At 43.8% G+C, this 5,932-nt stretch overlaps 1 pseudogene; it reads right to left on the reverse strand.

Moving 5' to 3' along the window:
* Positions 1-1,027: 1,027 nt before the first annotated feature.
* LOC145356195 (immunoglobulin lambda-1 light chain pseudogene) lies at positions 1,028-5,168 on the reverse strand (annotated as a pseudogene).
* Between the last annotated feature and the right edge of the window lie 764 nt (positions 5,169-5,932).

The raw sequence follows: 5,932 nt of genomic DNA on the forward strand, positions 1-5,932 counted from the left end.
GCATATTTGCCTCATGCGTCTATGTGTGTGCTGGAGTAAAGTTTAGACGTTTATTTGTTAGTGTCACAAGTAGTCTTACATTAATGCTGCAAAGTGACTGAAAATCCCCTCGTCGCCGCACTCCGGCACCTGTTCACGTACAGGGAGGGAAAATTTAGCATGGCTAATGCACCTAACCAGCACGTCTTTCCGACTTTGGGAGGAAACCCACGCAGACACGAAGAGAATGTGCAGACACCGCACAGACCCAAGCCGGGAATCAAACCCGGGTCCCTGGCGCTGTGAGGCGTCAGTGATAACCACTGTGCCATCAAGCCACCCCAATCAGGTTGCCTTCCAGGCCGGCCTCTTTCCCCATTTCCAGCAGCTAAGTCCATTTTCTAATACTTGATCCCACCCATTACTTCTCATTCTCTTTCGGCTCCATTTTCTGGAGGAGATCACTGTATATCTTTCACATGTCACACCGGTATGAGAAAGGTTAAGGAATGAACTGAGCTGTTTCTGCCGATCTCTTGCCCACAATAAACAAATCGCTCTAAGCACCAGTCTAACAGATTTCCTCTGACCAAGCCTGTGAGCCGAGGACTTGGGGAGGTTGCATGTCCGTGACAACGCGCTGGTAGACCAACAGCGGCCAAACCAGGGAGAAGCCCTTGCGCCACTTCAGACCGCCTTCCACCGATCTTCCGCCCAGGTTGAGGCGGGAGATGGGCAAAATCGATTCCTAAAAGATGCCTGTATCAATATGTTTTCAATAAAAATATTCATTTAAGTATATATCTAGACCATGCTACCGCCTCTAACTAAACACGAATCTTAGAATTGCGAACAGTCTTCTGCAATTGTAAGAATTTAGTGGTGGTTTAGTTTAAAAAAAGATTGACGCATTGACTTTGCTGATGAAATGTGACTTTATTTAATATTTTAACTCGATTACACGAAATCCGTTTGTGATGCATTTATCAGTTCTAAGATTACAAAGAAAACTGTATTGAAATCTTGTTCGTTGCCAAATCCCCAGATTTTAATTGTCTCTATCACCGGCAGACTGCTCTGTTGATGCTTTTCTGAAGTTCAGACCCCAGAGACTCATGTGTGACCCCGCAGGTGTACACTTCGTGTGAATTCCACTCGGCGGCGCTCAGGGTCAGGTAGCTGCTCACACTGTACGTATTGTTGGCGTCCGCCACGGCCTGAGTTGTCTGGACGCCGGTTTTCGTTGCTTTGTCGTCGACGCTCCAGGAAACTTGCACAGAACTGGGAAAGAAGTTAGTCACCAAGCACACTAGGGTCGCCGTCTTTGCTGCAGAGATCTGATCGGGATCCGGAGGGAGAAGAGACACCGAGGGGCGCGACATCGCCTGGGCTGTAAAAGGGGAACAATTGAAAAGTGGAGAAGCAAATCAATCAGACGTGACAGCAATTCTCGACTAAAGAAGCGGCTGGCGATTTCCGCTGGATTTCTCGCCCTTTTCTCCGCCGTAACCTCGGCTGAAACCCTGAAATACCAAATGTTATTTTACCTCGCGTTCTGAAAATGATCATTTCTATAAATGCGATAGTTAATGTTGCTAAATGCTTCAAATATTGATTCTTATCGGCTGAAGCTCTTTGAATCGGGTGGTCATATGTTTTACACGAGCGGCATTGAAGTCTTATCTGGATAGACACATCAACAAGAAATACAAGCGGTTGTTCTAGATAGGACAGCGTGATCGGCATGGGCTTGGAGGGCCGAAGGGCCTGTTCTTTGTTCTAAATCAAATATCGAACTACAGTTGTGCTGCACATACACATTTCATGACCTAGCCTCTATCAAACTCACTTTTATCCGCCTCATTGCCCGGGGTAGTTGTTATGTTTGCAGTATTTCATTTACAAACTCAATGGTATTATAAGGAAATTAAATTTGCCCCAGGGCAAATCCCCGCTCTGTTCTCATAGGATTTGATTTGTTCCTGTTATATGTTTCTAACAAACTGATCCCAGGGCAAAACAAGGGGAAACGCATTGTCCATGAAACATTATACAATTTTGGAGCTACGTTACTCTGTGACATTTATTCAAGTTTTCCCACAATTCCGGCCATTGTTTTCACCCCCAGTATCACATTCAGTCACGGGCATCCCAATATATTGCTTATTGCAGATTCCAGCATCAGCAGTATTTTGCCTTTACTTATTGCAAGTCATCTCTCTCATCCTCTTCACAATAATGAAATTATCTCGCCTCGTATTCTTGTGCTAACCCATTACTTCACGGGTGGCACAGTGGTTAGCGCTGCTGCCTCTCAGCGCCAGGGACCAATTCTGCCCTTGGGTCACTGTCTGTGCGGAGACTGCATGTTCTCCTCGTGTCTGCTTCGGTTTCCTCCCACAGAGCAAAGATGAGCAGGTTAGATTGATAGACCCTGCTCCTTGGTGTCAGGGAAATTACCAAAGTAAATCCATGGGGTTACAGGGATGGGGCCTGGTGGGATTGGTGTTGATTGGCTAAACGATCTCTTTCTGCACTGTAGGGATTGTATGATTTTAGGAACTAAATATATCCGTGAACTCAAAACACAGGGTAGATTTTGAATTTGACTTATACAACTAACAGATCGATTTCAACGAACATCAAAATCATGGCGGATGTAAACTGGGCTGTTGATTCACTTGTTGTTTGAGGACATCCAGATCCCTCTGGATTGAAGAACTCTGCAGTCCGAGTGGCCTATCAGTTCCTCCAGCTGCTCCGCCATTCAATACGATCATTGCTGGTCTCATCTAGGTCTCACTCCAATTTCCTGCCCGTTTTCCATAGCTCTTCAACTCATTACTAATTAAAAATCTGTCCATCTCCAAATCTGTCAATTTCCACCACAAATTTACTCAATGTTCCGTATCCAGCCCATTCTGGTGTAGACAATTTCAGATCCACACTTTCAGAGTAGTTTCTCCTCATCTCTGTTTTAAATCTGCTACCGCTTATCATAAAACTACCACCTCCCCTTCTAGATCGCCCCAAAAGAGGAATCATTCTCTCTACATCCACCCTGTCACGCCCCCTTTATCATATTATATACCTCAATTAGATCTTCTCTCATTCTTCCAAACCCTAGAGAATATAGGCCTAAACTGCTCAATCTCCCTTCGCAAGACAAAACCCCTCATCTCTGGAATCAATCTAGTGAACCTCCTCTGAATTGTCTCCAGTACAACTACAATCCTCCTCAAATATTGCTGTTCCCTCTTCAACTAAGAAGTCTGACAACACCAGGTTTAAGTCCAACCGATTTATTTGATAGTATTATGGTATTACCTGGTGTTGTCAGACTTCTTACTGTGTTTACCCCAGTCCAACGCCGGCATCTCCACATCATGCCCTCTTCAAGTAAGCAGATTGAAAGTGTGCACGGAGTTACTCCAGGTGCGGTCTCACTTGTACAGTTGCAGCAACACTTCCCTACTCTATTTCTTCAGCAATAAATGACAGCATTCCATTTGTCTTCCCTATTAGGTGCTGTATCTGCACACTAGTTTTCTCTGAATCATATTTGAGCACACTCAAATCCCTCTGCCAAGGGCTCTGTATTTCTCGTCGTTTAGATACTAATTTGCCTTTCTGTTTTTCGGACAAAATGGATAACCTCACTTGATGATCTGCTCAGTCATCACATTGCTGTTTATTGCATCCGCTGTGCTCGAAATGCCTGTCTCATTTCCCTGCATTACAACAGTGACTACACTTTGAAAGTAAATACAATACATGAAGACTTATTGAAGGTTTTGAGGTCATGAAATGCACCAAATGAACGCAAGTTGCTTTCTGATGCGTGTTATCGTTAGCTGTCTACTCCCTCTTACAAAAGGCAAATTTGACTGTAGGATGAAAAAGCTACAAACAACGCGTCCCTTTCGACCGAACAATTAAATCATTTCAATCCAGGGGTGGGTGGGGGAGGGGGAATGGTGGTGCGAAAAGAAAAGAAATTATTAAAACTGGTTCGGCCTTTGAATATTACGTGGAGGGTAGAGGGGAACGGTGTAAATATTACTGTCATAAGAACATAAGAACATAAGAACTAGGAGCAGGAGTAGGCCATCTAGCCCTTCGAGCCTGCCCCGCCATTCAATAAGATCATGGCTGATCTGTCGTGGCTCAGTTCCACATTCCCACCCTCTCCCCATAACCCTTAATCCCCTCTCTTATCAAAAACCCATCAACCCGCGTCTTAAAAATATTTAGCGAGGTAGCCTCCACCACTTCAACGGGCAGAGAATTCCAGAGATTCACCACCCTTTGAGTGAAGAAGTTCCTCCTCAACTCTGTTCTAAACCGCCCCCCCTTTATCTTGAGGCTGTGCCCCCTAGTCCTACTATCCTTTCTGAGCAGGAAGAGTCTCTCCACCTCTATCCTATCCATCCCATTAACCAAATATTAAGAAAGGCTTAAAAATACTCAACTGAATACGTTCAGTCCTTCAATCATAACAATGAGGTTACCCTGCACGTAGTACTTTGTAAGTTTATGCTAAAGTATTATTGGACATGAGCTATCTAAATCCGTGTCGCCTGATTTTCAATGTTTAGCACCATATTGTTTTGAGAAGGACATTGTAGACTTGTACCATTCCTATAGTGTCACGAAGTGGAATAACTTACTCTGAGTCGACAGCTTGGTCCCACTCCCGAACAAATAGAATCCAGCAGAGCTAAGCCATACTGCGCAGTAGTAATCGGCCTCATCCTCCGTTTGTACCTGGCTGATCGTTAAGTATCTCGTGTTGGCGGACGAGTCACTCCTTCCGGAGAATCGATCTGGAGTACCGGAGCCCCTGTTTACAGTGTCGGTATTATGGCGCAGCAAATAACGAGGAGCATTATTCGGTTTTTGCTGGTACCAGCTTACATATGCGTTTCCCAAATTGACCCCGGTCAATGTACAACTTATCTCGGCGTTTCCTCCCTGGGCGATGGTAAGAGACAGTGGTTGGTTTAATGTAGATTCCGCGTTTGAGCCTAGAAGGGAGTAAGGGCGAAAGCTTCAAACACCTCAGTCACTATGGAAAATGGCAGTAAAATGTTATTCAGAACAAACACACCTTGGAACGAAATTTCGTCAAATTATTTACCTGGCGTAAAAAATAACAGCATGGCGGCAACTTTGAGCCACTCAAACATCGTGGTGACTGACAAGAGGGCAGGAATACAGGTATCTAGATGAAACGAATGAATTTTCTTCCTCCTGATATCTTTTTATTAACAGTGTGAAGGAGGCGTTACCTGCCTGTAGTGTATGTATGCAAATCCTTCCTGTAATGTCAAAATCTAATTGGACAATCCCAACTAAATAATATTCAGCCGGTTTTACCAGGAAAGTGGTTTGTCTTCCAGAAACCAAGGAAAGGAACTTTCAGGAGTTGATGATACAGATTATTCATCATTATAGCTTCCATTATTACACATTTTATCTACCGTGAAGTGAATGGATGCATCATTGATAAAATTGTCATAAAACAGTATTGAATGTATTACAATTACTATTAACTAAGGACCGTTAGTTTTGTGATTTAGTGAACTGTGCAAAATATAATCGCTTCGGTTACTATTGAGGATATTAAGGTGAAGGGCGGAGACCCATTGTGCTGAACTAGTTGAAGGGCTGTGACGCACAAAGCCAGCTCTGTAATGGTGGAAAGTAAAATGTATTTGATTTGCGGCTTTTATTGCGGGAGAGAATTGAATCCACATTTACAGATGTTGTAGGTAAAATAATACCTCTGAGACAGTGAGTCAAAATACAGTGGCTTTTATTCCAAAGCTTTGGGGAGAAATTGGCTCCGATTAAGGCTTACCAGACTTCTCATAGAACACAAACACAAGTGAACATTTATACAATATGAGCTCCAGCAGGAATCACGATTCAAAGTTCCAACTCCTGCAAG

Source organism: Carcharhinus amblyrhynchos, chromosome 20 (genome assembly GCF_965287045.1).
Source record: "Carcharhinus amblyrhynchos chromosome 20, sCarAmb.v2.hapA, whole genome shotgun sequence".
NCBI lineage: Eukaryota > Metazoa > Chordata > Chondrichthyes > Carcharhiniformes > Carcharhinidae > Carcharhinus > Carcharhinus amblyrhynchos.